Raw genomic sequence first — 21,214 nt, 5'->3', positions numbered from 1 at the left:
TTCATGAGTTAACGAAAATTTACCAGCATTCCCCCTATTTCATCGACTTCCACCATATGTCAAAACAACTCCCAAATTACTACAATAACATCCACAATATCATAATCAAGTAGTCATATTTCATTAAGCCACAAAATTCATTCTCATAATCAATTCATATCAACAACTTCACATCAACTATTTGTACAATTGTATGTAACACTTCCTTGTCATCATTATTATCCTTCATAACAAGATTACACTCATAACATTCCAACAATGGTAACTCAAGCTAAATTACTACTCAAAATATCAATAAATCTACATTTGAACTTCATCTCCTACTTTCTTCCCTCACCCAAGTTATTCAACAACCAAGCATGTTTAAAAACATGGAATAGACATGAAAACTAACCTTTTATCTCATAGGAATGAGCTTTGGATCAAGTTACTAACTTGTATGAAAACCCTAGTTTCAATACCAAAGAAATTCTTGAAGTTTACCGACCCTAGTGAGTCTTCCAACACATGGATATTTTGATTCTTGCTCTTTGATCTTTGATTTCCCTTGGGTTTGAGTGGAATAGACTTGGAAGAAGGTTCTAGAGCTCTTGAGAGTTTAGGAGAAGTGGGAAATGAAAAATAAGAACAAGGGTCGTCCATATATAAAAAGAGAAAAAACTGACCCGACCCGATTATACGGCCACTTATACGGTCCGTACAACTTATACAGTCCGTATAAATGGACCGTATAATCCCACCATGGATTTGCCCCTCTCTAGAAAGGTTAAACAGGGCGTATAACTTATACGGTCCGTATAAGTGGTCGTACAACCCAAAAATTTCTGAACTTTCTGTCGTTGATTCATTCAACCTCCCATCCTTATAGAGCCTTATTGACACTTATATAACACTTCATTAACCATCTAAGAGGCCTCATATCTCCTCTTCAAGACATTTCTAAATAAATATTAGCTCAATCATTGTGAAAACCTTTCCAAACATGACTTGCATTCCACTTTCTTTGACGAACTTAGTTTCACTTATTCATATGGCTTCAAAATCTTATGGTGCACACTTTAAAGTTATCAATTACTCTCTTTAATCTTATAGGGACTTCATGTTCACCTTAAGCTCGTGTTAGTCTACTCATAACGCAACAAGTCCGAAATCCCCGAGATGTAACAAATCTAGAGTTAGCTGCGGTAATTCATGCATTGAAGATGTGGAGACATTATTTGTATGTCATTCATGTTAATATTTATACAGACCATAAGTGCCTCCAATATATTTTCAAGCAGAAGGAGTTAAATTTGCGACAAAGGCGATGGTTAGAACTATTTAAAGATTGTGATGTTGGCATCTTATATCATCCAGGGAAAGCGAACGTCATCACCGATGCTCTCAGCCGTAGATCCATGGGTAGCTTATGTGATGTCCAACTGGAGAAGACGGAATTAGCTCGTGAGTTTCAACAGTTAGCTAGTTTGGGAGTTCGATTAATGGACTCGGGCAATACGGGAGTTACTATTCAGAATTCAGCTGTTTCATCTTTAGTAGTGGAGGTGAAAGAGCGCTAATATGAGGATCCCATATTAATTCATTACAGAGATACACTTTCTCGGAAGAAAAAGTCACCATTTGAGATTTCTGCAGATGGAGTTCTCAGATATTGAGTTAGATTATGTGTTCCTGATGTTGCAGGGTTACGTCGCCAGATTTTGGGGGAAACCCATTGTTCCCATTATTCTATTCATCCGAGAGAGACGAAGATATATCATGATATTAAGTCAATTTATTGGTGGGATGGAATGAAGAAAGACATAGCAGAGTTCGTAACTCAATGTCATAACTGTCAGCAGGTAAAGATTGAGCATCATAAGCCCAGTGGATTATTGCAAGCTATTGAGATTCTGACTTGGAAATGGGAAGTAATTAATATGGATTTCATTACAGGCCTGCCTCGTTCTCAGTGTAAGTATGATTCTATACGGGTAATTTCGGATAGACTCACAAAGTCAGCTTATTTCTTGCCTGTCAGAACTATATACTCAGCTGAAGATTATGCAAAGCTTTATATCAAAGAGATAGTACGACTCCATGGTGTTCCAGTATCCAGTATCTCAGATCGAGGTGCACAGTTTATAGCTAATTTGTGGAAGTCTTTCCAAAATAGTTTAGGGACTCAGGTGAGTCTCAGTACAACATTTCATCCCCATACTGATAGACAAGCCGAGCGTACCATTCAGACTCTTGAGGATATGCTATGAGCATGTGTGTTAGACTTTGGAGGTAGTTGGGATGATCATTTGCCGCTTATTGAGTTCGCTTATAACAATAGTTATCATTCCAGTATCCAGATGGCCCCGTATGAGGCTTTATATGGGCGAATGTGTAGATCACCAACTGGATAGTTCGAAGTAAGGGAGACAAAGTTAGTAGGGACAGATTTGATCCAGCAAGCAGTGGAGAAGGTCAAGCTCATTTAGAACCGATTATTAACAACCCAAAGTCATCAAAAGTCTTATGTAGATAATTGCCAAAGAGACCTGGAATTCCAAGTTGATGACTGGGTGTTATTGAAGGTGTCGCCAATAAAGGGCGTTATGAGATTTGGTAAAAAAGATAAGCTTTGTCCTCTGTATATTGGGCCTTACAAGGTTGTACGCAAAGTGGGCCAAGTAGCCTATGAGTTAGATCTACCTTTAGACTTGGAGTCAGTCCATCCGGTTTTCCATGTATCAATGTTTCGCAAGTGCATTGGAGATCCTTCCATAATTGTACCCATCGATGTTGTTCAGGTTACCGAGCAATTATCTTATGAAGAAGTTCCCATTGCTATTCTAGATAGACAAGTTTAGAGACTAAGAACTAAAGATATAGCTTCAGTTAAAGTTCTGTGGAGAAACGATAACAGGGAAGAAATGACTTAGGAAGCTGAGGAAGATATGAAACCCGGGTATCCACATTTATTTCCACTCCTAGAGGAGGTTCAGAAAGAGCCACCATTGCTTTCAGGTGCATAATACTCTCTATGATTTTTTAGTTGTATGGGGCCATTATTGTTGTTGTTGTTGTAGCCCTGTGAGGCGTCATATATTTTGGGTTGTTGTGATGTGACTTTTGGAAAATTTGGCTTGTAAGTGAAAACAGTTTGACTCATAGTTAATTTTTGGGTAAACAGACCTTTTTCGAATATCCGTCAATTCCGAGAGGTCCGGATAGTTGTTTAGAACTTGTATGTATATTCGGTTCGGTTCTCAATGCACTTGAGTGCATTTTGGAGCTTGGGTTGGAAAGTTGATTTAAGGTCGTTGGGTAGTTGACTTGGAAAATGAGACCTTTTGAGGCCACAAGTGCGTTCGTTGCACGTTTTTATGTATATCTACATATTTAGTTTGTGTCCGGAAGGTTTCGGGGTGGTTCCGGGTGTCGATTTCAAATTTGGAAGACACCATAATTTTCTGGTGTCTAGTGGGCGCTATAGCGATGGGGTGAACGCTATAGAGGTGGCACTATAGCAATTAGGTGGCCGCTATAGCGGCTGCACTATAGGAGCCTGTTGACCGCTAAAGCGGCCGACGGGCAGTGACTGGGGTATTTAATGACATAAAACCCCAAGTCTTTTCATTCACTTATTATTCCGAAAGAGGTTCATCTTGGGAGCTTTTCTAGAAGTTTCTTGGGGCAAACTCTTAGAGGTAACTCATCTATCATCTCTACCTAATCTTGATTCTTTATCTCACTTAGTTATCATTAATCCATGCTAGAAGCTTCCTAAAGTTATGAGAACTAAGTGGGTCTTAGGTTATCTTCCTCTAATAAACTTGTGAGTATAAAACCTTGTTTTGTTAATGAAGTAAGCATGGGTAGCATCGAGTTGATGGGTGATGACTATAGTAACTTGAATCTTCCACCTCTAAGGCTTAATTTGTGAATTAAAGGCTAGGGTTTATGCCCAAATTTGGGGGTTTTCTATATAATCTGAATTTTGGGTAATTGTTAGCTAAATTAGTTGATTGTTGATGGGAATTGAACATCTAGAACACTAGTTCCATGATGAGAGCCTTAGATCATTATTTTTACTTTATTAGTTTATGAACCCTAGTTTATGGGTTGGAATTTGGGGATTTAATAAGAGTTAAGTTTATTAAATGCCTTCTTCTTGTTTCTAATTTTGTATTCGAATATGGTAGACTTTGATTATCTTTAGGCTCAACGTAAAGGAAGGGCGCAAGTTTGACTTGAGATTGATGCTCGGCCGGCCAGGTAGGTTACCGTTTACCCCTGTGGTGAGACTTCAACTAGCGAAGCGTATATTTAGATGATATTATCAGATTTCATGTAAACCTTCGGGTATGAAGTTGGGTTGGATGTTGCCTTAGGGTTTGGTATTGCTTGTGACTTGTTGATTGGGCTAGTGGCGTATAGACTCCATAGGACCCTGTTTGATACGTTGTGTATAAATTGGTGGATTGTTTGTGATTTGGGAGTAAATTGGAAATATGAAATTACTTGATATTGATATTGGTACTTAGTTTACGCCTCGTTATTGGTATAGCCATTGTGAGATAGTTGGCTCTTATTGGTATGGAAACTGAAAATTCATTATGATTACCGTGTGGATTACTTGTTGATGATATTGGTGCGCTGTGTGTGGCACAACTTGAACTTGATATTATTCATTTTCTGTACTTGCATCGTTCTATATTCATTTCATATCATCTTAATATACTGTGTGACTGGCACTATTGATAGGAATGGGAAGGGACATTGATGATTATGGAACATGGTAAGTCACCTCTGGGCTATCTGCGGAGGGGCTGATTATGGAACATGGTAAGTCACCTCTGAGCTGTGTGCGGAGGGGCTGATATGGAACATCGATATTGCAACACTGGTTGATAATTAAGTCCTTCGAGCTGTGTGCGGAGTGACAGTGCTTGGACTTCGCGAGTCCCCCATAGGTTGTCTTTGCCTAGGGATGGAGACGTTCCGCTTTTGGAGTATAAGAGTACAGGCATTGCATTGCATTCATATCTCATATTGCATTGCTTGATTATCCTTTGTGGTTGCTTATGATTTGGATACTGTGTTGGTCATATTCTTGGACTATATTGATATGGGCTACGTGCTAATTTGACTTGATAAGACTTGGTTTTCGGTAGACTTGGTTATCTATTTCACTTGGGGCTAGATGTTACATCAAGGCATTGATTTTGTGAGTCGATTTCTTGTGAGCATAACTTGTACTCTATGGTTTGATTGTATTCTTTTACTTTATTGTCTTTTTATATGCCAACTAGTCTTAGTCGACTTATGATACCTACCAGTACCGTTGTTTTGTACTGACCTATACTTGCTGCATTCTTTTATGGATGCAGAGTATTAGACAGGTTCCACTCTTTTCCCTCATGGTTGATTGGCGAGGCTACCTTTTAGTCATTCCGGGGTGAGCACGATGACGACGCTGCCTTCGGATGTTCTTTCCTTTACTTACTTGTCTTACTCTTATTTCCGACGCTTGTATTATGAGACTTTATCATCTTGCGGACTTGTAGTATTTAGTTAGTGCTCTTGTATGAATTAGACCAGATCTATGGGGTTGTATTTAGTATTTCCGCACTTTATCTTATATGGATGATTTGAGACTTATTCTATATTTATTTCTTCCGCCTTTACTTAAATTGGTTATATTGGGATAAGGGTTCGCCTATCGCGGTGAGAATGATAGGTGCCTGCACGTACTAGTAAAATGGGTCGTGACAGTAGTGGTATAGTTACAGGGAAAACTCTGGCGAAATTTTTGTAGGACCCCTAAGAGTCTAAGATTCGAGAACGAATGTTCTTAAGGGAGGAAGAATGTTACACCTTGGAAAATTTCACGTTGTTGCATCATAAGAAAAATAATGCAAGTTCAAAGTAGACATGAAGCCCTTGCAAGGTTAAGGAGGGTATTTAATAATTGTAAGTATGTACCTTAAGGTTTCGGAGTTAAATGAATTGGCGGAAGTAAGTTCGTTGACGGATTGGACATTTGAGTTAAGTTTTGGGAAGATTTCATATCATTTGTGTTATACATTGCCTAGCATCACCTTGAGAGGAAGATATAGGGCTCCTTAGATGGTTAATGAAGTTTTATAAAAGTGCCAAGAAGATTCCATAAGGATTGGAGCTCAAACGAATCGAAAAGAACGCATTTTTGCAAAAATTGGAAATTTGGGGCAATATGCGGCCGCATACTCAGTATGTTGTGCAGTATTTTGGCGGCAAACTCATCATTTAGGCTGGGATCACAGCCCAACATCAACCCCATGTTGTGGAGGGAGTATGCAGCCGCATACTGAGTATGTGGTGCCGTATACTCTCCCCAACACGGAGCAGTGAGGCGGTTTCCAATGCTTTTTAAACCCCAAAGGACCCCATTTTTCATATCCACCTCCCACACTTATTTCCCCACACTATTAGAGAGCTCTTGAAGGTTCCACAATACTCCAAAACCTTCCACACCATTAAAAGAGGAGATCAAACATCAAAAACTCCAAGATAATCCAAGGAAGATGATTGTTCTTGCTTCTCTTCAATGTTGTGATGAACTTGATCTTGGAAGGAGTTGAGTGAGGTGAAGTAATTCTATTACAAGGTATGTTCTTCATCTTATTTATATGATTGATTTGATTTAAAGGTTAGCAAGTCTTAGAAAGGAAAGAATCATAGAAGAGAAGTCATAAAGCATTGAATTTAAGGTGGTGGTTATGAGTTGAATTTGAAAAGGGATTTTGGATGGATTTAAGATTAAATTGAACATAATTCCTTGATTATGGTATTTTTGATGTTATTATTACTTTTTGGGAGTTTTTTTGGAGTTTGGTGGAAAGCGATAAAATAGGGGAAATGCTGCCCAAATTCCGCTAGCTCGCTAATTACTCTAGTTTGAACTTAAGAGTGTTTTCAAGACTTAACCTTAGTATGAATCCTCTTGAATGTAGATTTGCGAGCTTGGGAAGAGAACGTTAAGTAGTTAAGGAGACGTAAAGGTATGTTAAGGCTAACACTTTCTTTCTTAAGGCATGATTCCTTGTTATGAACCTACACATGATGTCCATAATATCCTTATTCCAAGAAATGTTAGAAGCTCATGATTCTCAAGGTTCTTATGATATTGTTGATAAATGTTCTCTATGATGATGATGATGATGATTCCATTTCTAGAGATCCCAAAGCTTAAAGTTCTTGATGTTATCATGATACTATTAAGCTTGTTACATGATTATTGATTTTATTCATTGTTGTTGATCTTATCTCATGATAGTTCTTCCAAGGTGAGATATAGCGATGATGATGATTCCATAATAGAAATCAGAGGTTACCGACCTTACGTCACTCCGATAAGAGTTATAGCTTTCATTTGGTCTCTCATGCATGCTTTATATATATGTATCTATTTTCTCACATCGAGCGACACATAGTCGGCCGGGCACGCACGTAGACGTGCACACCAACGTTGTGTGGGTACGTTATGATGATACCCTAGACGCGGGATGATATGATATATGGATCGGGATGTATGTTCCGCAGCACTAACACTTATATTATATATGTATGAAAATGTTTTTTTTAAAAGCTAAGCATGCATGATATCCGCCTTGAAAGGCAATCAGATGTACAGGTTAGTTCTTCTATCTCATGTTTCTTCCATATTTTCATTGTGTTGTTATTCATGCCTTACATACTCAGTACACTATTCGTACTGACATCCTTTTTGTTTATGGACGCTGCGTTCATGCCCGCAGGTAGGCAGGGAGACGGATCAGATCCCTAGGTGCTTCATCAGCGATTGCACAGGAGTGCTTCATTTACTTCGGAGCTACAGTCAAGTGGTATTATTCATTTGTGTACATATTTGGGCACGGCGGGGCCCTGTCCCATTTTTATGATGTTATTCACTCCTTGTAGAGGCTCATAGATAGATTTATATAGTTAGATTCTCCATAACCTTACCGGTTCATATTTTTGTATGTCATTTTTTGCAGCCTTGCCGGCTTGTACATATGGGCATAGTTGATGATGTTTATATATACGTGCATATGTTCGATGGAACTTGTTTCTCTTCAGTTTGTGTTAATTATGAGTTAGTCATGTGGCTCACCTAGACATGATCATAAGAAGTAAGTTAAGAGGTGCTCGGTAGGTTAGCTCCGGGTGTCCGTTATGGCCCTCCGGTTGGGTCGTGACAGTCATATGCCTTTTCCATGTCAATTTTCAACATACACCTAGGAGACAACCCTTTCCTACTATATCACTTCACTAATTCATGAATCAGTAGAATATTATCAGTTATGACCCCCCTCCCCCCCCCCCCAACACACCCCAGAACAAAAGCTGACTGGCTATAATCTATGAGGCAATCCATAACACATTGCATTCTCTTGGTGATCACTTTGGAAACCAAATTATACCGCATAGTACAACATGATATGGGTCTGAATTCTCTAATAGAGGAGAGAGATTACACCTTTGGGATCAATGTGACAGTGGTGCAGTTGTTAGCTTTATACATCTAGGGTGTCTAAAAAAACTGCATTACTACTTCAGGGACATAAGCACCAATAACAGTCGAGGATTTATTAAAAAATCAAGCATTGAAGCCATCACGTCCTAGAGCTCTCAGGTCTGCAATATCCTTCAAGGCAAGCACGATTTCTTCTTTTGTAACTGGGCCAATAAGGGCCAATTGTTGAACTTTATTCAAAATGGGACTATCAGCTATAATTCTAGGATCAATAGCAGGCAGTTGATCAGCACATGTGCTCAATAGTTTTTTTTTTCTTTAGAAACTAGTTACCTCTGTCTCAATACCACTCTCAGTGGACACAATATCCCCAAACTCATTTCTTAATCTTCTAATGTAATTCTGAGAAATTCTGTTCTTTAGACATGCATAAAAGTAAGCAGAATTTGTATCCCCTAGCTTTAACCATTGCACTCTTGACTTTTGCCTAAGTATACTTTCTTCAACCATCACGCATTTCTCCAAGGAGAGCTTAATTTCTCTTTCTGGCTCATACAATGTAGGATCAGTATAGCATCGTCTTAGCTGCTCCTGTACTGCACTTAATTGCTCCCTTGAGATTCTCTGCTCCACATTGGAGAATTCATGAGTATTCAAGCTCTTCATACCTTCCTTCATAAGCTTGAGTTTTTTCCAGACCAGTACCACATGTCTACCTGGCACTGGGGTTGACCATACTTTTTGAACAACATACAAAAAATCCTTATGTGTTGCTAAATGGTTGAAAAATCTGAAAGGTTTTGCATTCCTCCTCCAATCACTAGTAATAGTTGTTGACACCTAATTTTTGACCCTCAATAATTTTATTTAATTATTCAGAGTTCTTGAATCACAAACGGAGTGAAATGTGCATTTTTATAAAGCCAAAATGACTTTTACAAAACTATTTCGATAACATTTTTCCATTACATTTGGCAAAATAATTTCAAATGTATATTGTAAGTCATTTAAAAATACTTTGCGTATTTTATCATTAATATTAAAGTACTTGTCAAAGTTACAATAGTTTAAAACACTTATGCAATTAATTGTTTAAATTATTAAATATCAAATTGACAAATATTTTACTCCGTTAATTCCAAAAAATTTATTAATTAAATAAATAATCAATTTAACTCTCAGTTTCGAATTGCATTTGCATTTGTGATTCAAATTGATTACAATTAATCATTTTGCTTAATTGTGGTCACATTTGAAATTATTTGCTATGTGTTAGTTGTGGTTATATTTGAAATAGCCAATTGCTTGATTTGAGTCAATTAGGTTACATTTTTGCAAAATTAGTCATAACCGTGTTCATAAAAGGATTTAATTGGTCAATTAATGTTATTGTGGTCATAATTAAAATGTTCAATTAATGGGCACTTTAAATTGTGGCTATTTGCCAAAATGGCATATTTCACCCTTCCCTATATATATATATATATATACACACACACAATGTACATATATATACGTATATATATGTATACCGTGTATACATTTGCACCACCCTCCCCTTTCCCTAAAACAAACGCTAGGCCTAGTCCATTAAAGGACCCGACCCGGCTCATCGTCACTTTTAATCTACCAAACGACCCCATTCAGGTTTCATTCGTATGAGACAAGGGTTTCCTGAAGAAACCCTAGCAGCCGTCAGGTCCTTCTGTCTCCTACTGCGTTTTTCTTGCCAAAGATGGCAATGCTCCAGTGTACGTTTTGCTTTCTCATAGGTTGTACAACCATTTGAGGTAAGCAAACTCCTCTCTCTACCGAGATTCAACCCAAACAAGGTATAACTTTGAATTTTTTGTTGCTTTTCTACATTTCTACTATCAAGAGACTGAAATCTTTAATTATTTTGGTTTTATTTGGATTCAAAGTCTGAATTTCTATTGGCTACCAACAAAACACGAGGATTCAAGTTGAATCCCTCAAAAATTTGTTGTCCCACATCGAAAATTAGGGCAAAGGTCCTCAGATTTGAGGTTCTATATAAAGGACCCCATATCTCACAATTTTAGACACCCAGTATTTGAGATACCTTGAAAATCATATATTTTCACAAGAAGCTCGAAACTAGTTTTTTTTGACAAGCGACCGACTAGAATTGGACGCTTTAGTTGAAATTTCTAGTTTTTGAGTTTAAGTCTAATGTTTTCTTTCTTTTGTGGCTGAGTATTGGGGTTGAGGAGCAAGGATCACCAAGTTTCAATCTCAAAATAGGCAGCACTCGAAAACGGTAATTTCTCCTCCTTTAAGCCATTTTGCTTACATTCAAGTCTATATGTATGTCTATTCTGTTTGGTGGTTAGATTAGCTTGTTTTAGTTTGTTTATGTGCTTATTTTATTTCATGTCTATTATGTATTTGTTAATATTTGTGATTAATTGTTAAATTAATGGTTAGTTTAGCATTGTTAGCAGTTTTAGCATTATAAGCCTTTTCTGTTTTAGTTTAATATAGTGTCATCTGCTTATATGTTAGTTAGTGGCTATTGTATGATTACTTTAGTGTAGTCCAGTTTTCAGTTTGGTGTTAGTTTTAGTTAATGTTGTCGTGATTAGTCTTTAAGTATGTTATTAGTTCATATGTTAGTTTGGACTAAACTCAGTTTAAGTTTAATCATTTGTTTGCGTAAGCATGCCATTCATTTACTGCAAAAAATAGCATTAGAAATAACATAGTTGTCTATTTAAATTAGTTTAGTCACTTAGCCATTAATTACTCATCTGTTTGGCTTGTCTATCCTGTCCCATTATTGGTTAGTAGCAGTCCATTACGATTAACATCTAGATACAATTGGGATTTAGCTAAGCATATTGGGATTTGATTCTTAAATTGCCTAATCTTGAATCTTTTTAGTGTTTAATGCTACTACTAGCCTGATCTTGTCATCACCATGCTTAAAAATCTACTTCACCCCTGAGTTGCTTAAAATACTCATGTGGTTCCTTATTCATTGATTCATTAATAGCATAAGGTCAATCAAATGTTCAGATATGGGTTTGGGTTCAATCATTTAGGGTCTCTACATGTCTAAAACGAACTTGAAATGGTATGAAATTGTTTAATGTGGCCATTTGAGCATTGGTTTAAATTATTGACAAAAAGTTGTTTAATGGTTCTGTGTTAGGTTAATATGCCTTTACTTAAGTCTTTTGATGAATATCCCCTGCTTGTCTTCAATTAATTTGGGTTTAGTCTATTATAGGTGTTTTATTTAACTCTACAAATGCTCATATACTGTTAATATTGGTCTGGGTACTTGTTTGATGTCTCTATGTGACTCATGAATGCATCAGTGCTGGTCTAGGTCACATAAAGGGGTCTGTGTAATTGTTTGGGTTGTCCTTATATGTCTTGTATTCTCATAAGTGATAATCTGAGTCAGAACTGGCCTTGTATGTCATTATTGTCCAAATGTAGTCATGTCCACCTGTTTTCTTGATGATTAACCTGTATATGATGTCTAAGAATGTCTAATCACTTATTTTACTAGTAAATGAGAGTTGTCATATGTTTGAGATGTTTACATGAACACTTTGGCTTTGAATTTCTATTTCATCTTAAGTGCTGAGTTGGTTTAGTCCTAAAACATACTAAATAAGACCTTATTTAATGACATCACCTGTGTCCTTCTGTGTTTACCCATTCCTGTGATTTGAATATTTGTCCTTGTCTAAGTTAAACAGGGATCTTATATGCCTATGTGCTATCAGTGCTAGCCTATAGTTTGCCCTTTGTGAAATCAGTATACCTCATGCCTATTCTTGCTCTATGTTGTGCCAGAATGTTTCCAGCATATAGGTGTTTTGTTCCTAAACTTTGTCTTAAATGAATGACTATTTGTAAAGTGTTTCAGATGATAGCATCTGTTAAATAGTCCATCAATCATGTTTCTTTATATATGGTTAACTGTGGTGTATTTTTAACTCCTGTATAATCCCTTCCCCCTTCCCTTTGCTTAGATAAACAGCCTATGCATATTATTGTTTTTTTTTCAATGACCAGAGATTAGTTTTAGGAATGTTAGTTGTAAATTGGCATGATCCCTTCCTTCTTTATCCCCTTTGTCATGTTTATAGCTCTATTTAACTAATAAATGAAACCATGTGGTATAAGTTGGTGGGGAGATTATCCTTTGGCTGCTCCTATTTTTTGAACAACATAAGTGCTGCTGATTTTAACTTGGAATTGTGAAAATGTTCATCTAGGATATTGAATATTGGCATAGACAGATGTATAGGCCTAATAGATGTCAAATGAATCGATTCATGTATAGTTGATATACGTTTAACATGCCATACTTCATGTTTACCTTTATCCTTTGCCTCATTTTGTCTTTGTTACTATGATAGTATACATGAGATATAAAAGGTATATATAGTCTGTATACACTTCGGTGTATATAAGAGGGTATACCTTGTATATCATTAAGTTGAACTTGTGATTTTTATCTTGTATACCTTGTGTTAAGGCTTTGGGCCTGTTTTCCTCTTTGTTTTTCCCTATTGGGCTTACCCCTTTATTTGATCTTAGACTTGGAACTGTTGTTTTATGATTTCGCATTTTTGGGCCTGTTTCTTTGCAATTCCTGTCTGTTTGGGCTCATATGTTTATTTTGTTTTATTCCATTGAATGCAGTATGTATACTTAGCGTATATATGAATACATGATTTATATATGTGTTTGTGTTTACTACTTAGGTTCTTTATTAATTCATTAATTAAGCTTAGATACCCTCTAACTGTTATTCTGCTTTTCCCCCTCTTCGTTTGCATGGAATCATCAACGTGGGCTACTTGGGCCAATCTCCCATTGAAAACCTGTTGGGCCAGAGGTCCAACTTCCTTCTTTTGATCGAGTCTGTATGCTTGAAAGTCCAACCATGGGTGAAAGTGGTCAACTGGTGGGTTTCGATAGGCCCACCAGCCTAACTCCCTCATTTTTGTTTCATATTTGTCATATATATGCATATGCATTTGTATGAAAACTTGTATAACTATTGGAACCCAAATGCGTTAGAATTTAGGAAATTCATGTGTTATTCGACATTTTCTTAAAACAATTTTTATCAAAGTTGAACACAGTTACGACAACTATTGCATGAAATTGATGAACTTTGAATTTTTACAAAGTCTTTTTAAATTATCAAACTGGAAAATTAGTAGTATATGCATGTGTAAACGATTTTTTAATAAGAAAACTGGACCTATTTTAGGCCTTTAAGCCTTCAAAAATCTGGAAAAAATAAGTGGACTGATTTTGAACCAAAACGAATTGGGCTCAATTTATTGGACTTCATTTTGGGATGATTTTTAAATTAAGGTATCACCGATTTCTAGAAAAAACATAAGTATAAAAAATGGACTTTTAAACTTATGGACTTGAGGTATTTTAAACCTTTTTGGGCCCAAGGCCCAAACCTTAAGGCAATAAAACAAGAGAAAATACATCTTGGACCTATATTTGAAGTAAAAGGCTTTGGAAGTATATGATTGACCTTAAAATGGGCTAAGATGAAATAGAAATAAGCAAAATCCTTTCATACATACCTATAAAACCTATGCTCTTTTTCAAAGGAGATATACTCAATTTTCCTAAAACATAAACTTATAGGGATTAAAAATCATGTCATTGGACCAAGTTAGTAGAAATTCTACTTAAAAGAAATCTTAAGTGTGTTTTAGTCCGAAAATGAAGATGACTTTTACCCTTATAAGCATTTTCCAAAAGAAAGCGAACTCCTTTTTCTTAAAGACTTTGCCAAAAGGAGGTATGATATGACATGACAATTTTGCAAGAAAGAAAACATGTTAGCAAGTAATCATACATTGAAGCTCGTAGGTCAATCGTATTCTACAGATCCTTAATACTAGGGCGCTTAAAACCTTCCTTAAGGGATCAACAGAGCCCTTATACCTCGAACTCTAGTTTAAAAAGAATTTTCTCTTGTTTGATAAAACCCTTTTAACCTGGTTTTCCTAATTTTCCTTATAAATTATGTGGCGACTCTAAAAATAACAAAATCCGAATCGAGTTCACAACCTTTTAGTAGCTTTTATGCATCCGCTTAAAAGTGAACCATAACAATAGTAACACTTATCATTGAGTGATATGAGAAGTAAGAATATGTAGCTTCAGCCATCAGGTGTGGCCATTAGTTCGTCCAAGCAGGGTTAACAAGAGCTCTATCTATCTTTCTATGGATATATGTGAATTGGTCCATGTATAAATCCTACCCACAGTCTGCATCACAGTGAGATTAGTTTTTTCTAACATGTTTTCAAAATAAGCTACCTCGAAGTCCTGTACTGAATTACCTCCCATTCTGTTATGATGATAAAAGACACCATTGAAATCCCCCATCACAAGCCAGGGATTCATGACATTAGCCTTCAGACTTTGAATATCTTGCCACAAACTTTTCCTATCATCAACTGTATGAAGCTCATAAAGTGTTGTAAACTCCAGTTTGGTACCACTCCTACTCTCAGTAATGCAGCAATGCATCATCTGATTTGAGAAGCGTATCACAATGACATCCACCAGAGATTGATCTTAGACTAACCAAATTCTGCCTCTCCCATTGTTCTCATAGCTACCCTGCCACTTCCAAGTAGGAAACACTGTAGTTATTATGCTAGGTGCCTTATTCTTCACTACTCTATGTTCGGTAATGGCTAACACCACTACTTTCTCTTTATTTATAACCTTTTTCATCTCCTTATGATTATAAAGCTTATTGAATCCCCTGACGTTTCATTTTGCAACCTTCATTTGGAATGAGAGTGAGGGTCAGGTGGTCTACTACCTCTGCTTGTACTACAATTATTCGCCCTTATCTTGTTAAAGGCTCCTTCAAAGTATTCTTTGAAAAGTAGTATCCCTCAGGGAAGTGAATTCATTAGCAGTACTCACTTCAAGCTGGTTCCCAAGAATTAAAGTGATTGGGATTTTACCTGCTGATTTCCCTTGCACTTGTGTCCAACCCTCGGTGTTATCATTCCCTTCTTGCACCTCGGGTTATTTTTGACCAGCTGGTTGCTCAGTATCTCTCCCTTGCCATTTTTGTTTTACCTTTTTAGGTGCAGCTTTGGTTTGTTTAGGTGGTGCTTTCTTAGGTACATTAGCTTGATAGACGTGTCCAATTTGACAACAAACAGGACAGTATGCGAGGCCACCATTCATAATCCACCGACTGCTCAAACACTTTCCCATTCTCATCCAGCACCATAACTGACACTAGTAAAGGAATGGTAATATCCATTTCAACCAACACCCTAGCATATGAAATCCTCTCCATCTTTGATGTACAATCATACAAGGGTATGGTCTTCAAGATCTCATTAATAAAATTGAAATTTGGACTCCATGGCCTCATAATCACCGGCTTATTATTGATCATGGGATGTTCCGACATCATTATTTGATCTCTATCAGCACTACAATGGAATTTTATCACAAAACACCGATCATTGTGATAATAGATGGACGATTTCACCTCATAATTCCCTTGGCTCACTAGAAATCTGTTCACAATGACAATTGTAAGAGACGCACCCACGACATGAAGAATCAAATCATCTTCCCAATTAGCAATTTGTTTCGCAACTTCTACCTTATCAAATTTAATAAGTTTGACCCCATCCTTAATCACTGGAGAAATAAATTTCAGCGCATTACCTTTCGATGCCATTGTAGAACTAGTGAAAAGCTTCGCCCAATTCCTCTCTTCCATCGGAATTGTAGTAGTAAGAGGTGCTTGCGCCACATCAAGTTTCCTCAATATCGTACCCAGAGCCTGCAATTGCGGTGTTACAGAGTTAGGGTTCCCGTACCATGCTATCATTGAAGACGTATTCTCCTTCATTTCTATCTGGTGTCCCTTTTGCTTCGAAAATTTTGGAGGGGTAATCATAACCCCCAATCGAGTCATCTCCGCCTGGGCTTGACTCACCGTAGTCAGACTAGGGCTTGCCAATATAGTAGCTATTGCAACTCCTTTGCTTCAATGGGATCCTTTGTTGTTATCTCATCCTCTTTAGCATTATTGGTCCGATCCCCTTTCATGAGTTAAATCTCAGTTTGGAGTTGTTTTTGTCTCTTCCTCTGCCTACCCTTCGCCATGCCGACGACGGCGACCATTGTTTCACCACATACGGACCCTTAGGTTTTCATGCACTGCAAGAGGGCAAAGAAATCTTGAAATTGTAGTCGAGAAATTGGTTCATCAGATCTGTATTGTCTTCAACCTTGTCGCCTAACATTTTATTTGTAGTCTTGTGCTTAGGGTTGCCTGAACTTCTGTTTCCCACTAGGGAATCACTCCAGAGGATGAGAAAATGAGAATCAAAGTCTAGCTTATTTTATTCAATTCAATCCTTTTTTTATTAGTGCACCTTCGAGAACTTTATCTTTTTTATGCTCTTCGGCTTGTAAATCAGGAATCTTAGTCCTCTTTAAAATGGAATTCTATCTATTATCTATCATTTTGTCCTATCTATGTTCAATCTTATGCATCTCAATATTACATTTTTAGGTCATAAAGGTTTGGGTGTAGTGATAGAGAGATTTAGGGAGAAGATGTATGAGATTTGAGAAAAAGATTTTGAGAGATTTGGGGAAACGTAATTTGATAAAATCTTAAGAAGAGCGAGATAGAGAGTTTTAAAATTTAAAGTTATTTCCAAGGAAGATTTTTTTGGTTATGAGATACAAATTTTATAGCCTGAAATGTAGATATGGGTTATTGAAGTGCCAATAACATTAACTTGGATTGTTTTATACCATTTGGAAAGCTAACTTGACATATGATGCCAAATGCTAAATATTTCAATGTTATATTGAGTTCGTTGGTGTTTTCAAATGGCATACCATGTAGATTTCCCAAATTAGTAAAGAGAAGATTACCTGACGTAGCAAATATAAGGCCTATAGTTACAATACATAGCTATAGTTTGCCAAAATTACAATACATATGCATATCCATCAAAACTGTATTTGTTGATACACCATCTGGCGTGAATGAATACAGGTGATAGCAACTTAATATTAGCTAGAAAATGTAATTTCCGGGCAATTTGCAGGAATGTCCTTATTTTGGGGTGATCTTTAATTTTTGCCCATTAAATTAGTGGTCTTTAATTTTTGTCCTTCGTTAGAACCCCTTGGTTTTGGGTTCGAATTCCCGCTCAGTCAAAAATAAAAATAAAAAATCGCAAGGCAGAATTTTGCATGATTTCGAGTATAGTTTCAAACTCCACCTTAAGGGAGAGTTTTGGGCAAAATTCTGCTTTGCAAATCCAAACCTCTACCTTGCAAAATTCCTTCTTTTTTTTACTGAGCTGGGATTCGAACCCAGAACCTCGAAGTATTAGGCGAAGGACAAAAATTAAAGACCACCAATTTGAGGCGCAAAAATTAAAGACCACCCCAGAAAAGGCCAATCAACACAAAAAATGTTACACAAACTGCAGTTGCAAGCAGTAAATGACATACAAACTAGGGGTGGGCATGGTATGGTAGATACCGACTACCATACCGAAATCGAAAATTTTTATACCGCGTTTTCAGTATTATGGTATTTGGTACGAAATGTGGTATGCATTTTTAAAAAGTTTGGTATTCGGTACGGTATTCCGTATTCATAAAGAAAATACCAAAAGCCATACCGAAGTATATAATTACATATACAATTCATATATCTTAGTATTATAATACTAACAAATATATAAAATAGTATTATTATAAAACTAATTTGGAACTTTGACTACTCTATCTTGATTTAAAAGTCTTTTTTGTGTAATTAATTTACGAAGGGGATTGCTTGTGCTTTCTTTTGAATATTTTTACACATGTAAGGTGTTTAGTACATAATAATTGAGATGTTTCTCAAGTAACGGAAGTCATAATTCTCCACGATATGAGTATATGTAAGTCGAAGTCGGACAAACTATGGTATCGATTTACCGTACTGTAAATGTTACACCTCGAAAAATTTTGCGTCGTTTACATTGTGAATAAATTAACGTAAGCTCGGAGAGGTTATGGAACTCTTATAAGGTTAAGGAATACTCTTAAAAAGTTTTAATCAGGTGTCTAAAGGTTCCGGGATCAACCAAATCAAAGAAAATAAGTTTGTTGAAAATTTGAAAAAATTTGGCAGAATTTTGGACAGAAATTTTGGGTCAATTTTAGAGAGGTATATCTCCTATAATACGAGGAGTTACGGAATTCATAACCTATGTAAACTGAAGTTCAGCGAGTCTTCTTTCCAATGCAACAAACGGTTAGTCGATATCATATCGGAGTAGAAGGTTATGGACGTTTCAAAATTGGCCGTCAGAAGCTTCTTCGCGAACGCGAAGGGCAATTATTAAGTCGGTGGAAACCGACCTTCTACCCTATAAATATCAATCCCCACCCATTTTTTCATCGTTCTTACACCCAAAAAAATCTCTAGAAACCTCTCAACACATCCCCTAAACACTTATAGCCTTATTTGTTACACCTTGGAAAAAAATTCATGCTATTCGCTTTATGAATAGGCTAACGTAATCTTGAAGTGTACATAAAGCCCCTATAAGTTTAAGAAGTATATTTGATAATTTTAAGAGTATACCTTAAGATTCCAAAGGCATTTGAGGCAAAGGAAGTAAGTCCGTCGGAGAAAGTTAAGGTTGAGCCACGTTTTGGGAAATTTCGTATCATTTGAGCTATGCATTGCTTATCATCACTTTTAGGAAGAGTTATATAGCCCCTTGGATGGTTAATGAAGTCTTATACAAGTTCCAAGAAGGTTTCATAAGGATTGGAGGTCAAACGAATCAAAGAGAACACGATTACGCGAAACCGGGAGATGCAGGGGCAGTGTACGGTCGCACATCGAGTGTGCTGAGCCGCACACTGGTCGACAACTCACCATTTTGGGTGAGAACACTTCCCAACATCATTTTTAGGCAGGGTAAGGAGTGTGTGGCCGCACACTGAGTGTGCAAGGCGGCATACTCATCGCACATTAAGGTCGGGAGGTGATTTTGCCACCTTTTTAAATCCCAAATGACCCCAACCTTATTTCCAACTTTCCACACTTATTTCCCCACTTATCTAGAGTCTTACAAAGAGTTCTTTGAGGTTCTCAATACTCCATACCTTTCCATATCATCCAAAGAGAGAATCAACATCAAAACCTCAAGGTAAATCCATGGAGAGTGATGGTTCTTGCTTCCTTTCAAGGTTGTGGTGAAATTGGTCTTGGAAAGAGAGTTGAGTAAGGTGAAATCCTACTACTCCAGGGTATGTTCTTCATCTTATTCTTGTGTTTAAGTGATCTAAAGGTTTAGTAACTCTTATTGAGGAGGAAATCTAAGGTAAAGAAGCTATAGATGTTGAGGCGAAGAAGATGACTATGGGTGAATTTGAAAAGAGGATTTTGGATGAATTTGAGATGGAATTGAATATAATTCCTTGATTATGATATTATGGATGTTATTATTGTTGTTTGGGAGCTGTTTCATGATATAGTGGAAGTTGATGAAATAGGGGAAGTGCTGCCCAAATTCCATTAGCCTTTTAGTTATTCTAGTTTGAGCTTAAGCACGTTTTCAAGACTAATGTTGTACCAATCCTCTTGAATGTAGAGTTTGCAAGCTTTGGAGGAAAACGTTTAGTCTTTAAGAAGACGTGAAGGTATGTAAGGCTAACCCCCTTCTTTCAAAAGGCATGATTCTTATGTTATACTTCCCTATATGCTATCCATATCATCCTTACTCCCAAAAAGCTAGAAGCTCACGATCCTCAAGTTCTTATGATGCTAAGGATAGATATTTCCTATAATGATGATCCCATTCTAGAGATCCCAAAGTTTATGATTTGATGTTATTATATAACTATTGAGCTAACTTCATGACATTCATGATTCAATCATCCTCAAGACTTCTACGATCATTCCATGTTTGGTGGTACCAAGCCTAAAGTCCTAGATGTTTTCATGAGATAATGGAGCATACTAGATGATTCTTGATTCCATTCATGACAATTGGTCTCATCTTATGTTAATGTTTCCTCAAAGTGAAATATGATGATAATGATGATTATGATGATGATTTCAACTCTAAAAATGCCAAAGCTTAAGTTTTAATGTTCTTATGAGACCATTGAGCTTGTTATAAGATATCTAATCGTATTCATTATTATTGATATCATTTTATGTAATTGTTCCTTCAAGGCGAGATAAAGGCATAACTCCCTTATTGCGAATTCATTTGAGATGTCTGAAATATCCTACTTCTAGAAATGCTAGAACTTATGGCTTTCAAGACTCTTAAGTTGATGTTGATAAAAGATCTCCGTAGAGATGATAGTGATGATGATGGAATATACCGAGCCTTGTTATGGCCGGGTACGGATATGATGTGACTGATATCGAGCTGATATGGCCGGATATGATATCCAGTGCATGCATACCACTGCAGTTGGGTACGAATATTACCGAGCCTTGTTATGGCCTGTTACGGATATGGTGTGACTGATATCGAGCCTATATGGCCGGGTACGGGAATAACCGAACCTTACTATGGTCGGGTACGGATAATACCGAGCCTAGATGGCCGGGTACAGTGTTGTATAAGTACGTATGTGAACTATGAAATGCTTCTTCTAGAAGAAAAGAGTAAGTAA

The sequence above is a fragment of the Lycium ferocissimum genome, chromosome 3 (assembly GCF_029784015.1).
Source record: "Lycium ferocissimum isolate CSIRO_LF1 chromosome 3, AGI_CSIRO_Lferr_CH_V1, whole genome shotgun sequence".
Lineage (NCBI taxonomy): Eukaryota > Viridiplantae > Streptophyta > Magnoliopsida > Solanales > Solanaceae > Lycium > Lycium ferocissimum.
This window is presented reverse-complemented; position numbering follows the sequence as displayed.